At 28.7% G+C, this 373-nt stretch overlaps 1 protein-coding gene across 1 annotated transcript in view; it reads left to right on the top strand.

Moving 5' to 3' along the window:
• The window catches only part of LOC119586436, a gene marked incomplete in the record, with an annotated part of 196,777 nt that overhangs the window by 149,873 nt on the left and 46,531 nt on the right, over positions 1–373 (top strand).

Here is a 373-nt window from a genome sequence, read left to right as displayed (position 1 = left end):
GGTAAAAATGAATCTTTGTCGACCAGCGAAAAGATGTTTACGTGAAGATGTTTACTTCTGGGCGAGATTTTGGCCGAATATCAAGATTTTTTTCCGTATAAAAGTGTCAAAACATGATAATGGAGAGATATCTTTTTACTGATATATGTTCTTGGCATTTAAATATAATAAATGTTATGAATATTATTAGGTATGAATGGTATTAGCGGTATATTGTTGCTTTGTATATTTTGTATGTATATTTCGAAATTCTATGCTTACATATATATAAAACTATATTTTTATCTATCTCTCTTTATCTCTATCTCTATTTGTCTATCTATCTATCTAATTATATACCAATCGTAAGCTTTCTCAAACACCCTCCCACTTT

This window comes from Penaeus monodon, chromosome 21 (assembly GCF_015228065.2).
Source record: "Penaeus monodon isolate SGIC_2016 chromosome 21, NSTDA_Pmon_1, whole genome shotgun sequence".
Taxonomy (NCBI): Eukaryota; Metazoa; Arthropoda; class Malacostraca; order Decapoda; family Penaeidae; genus Penaeus; species Penaeus monodon.
Note: the sequence above shows the minus strand (reverse complement) of the source record. Positions and strands in the feature narration are given on the sequence as shown.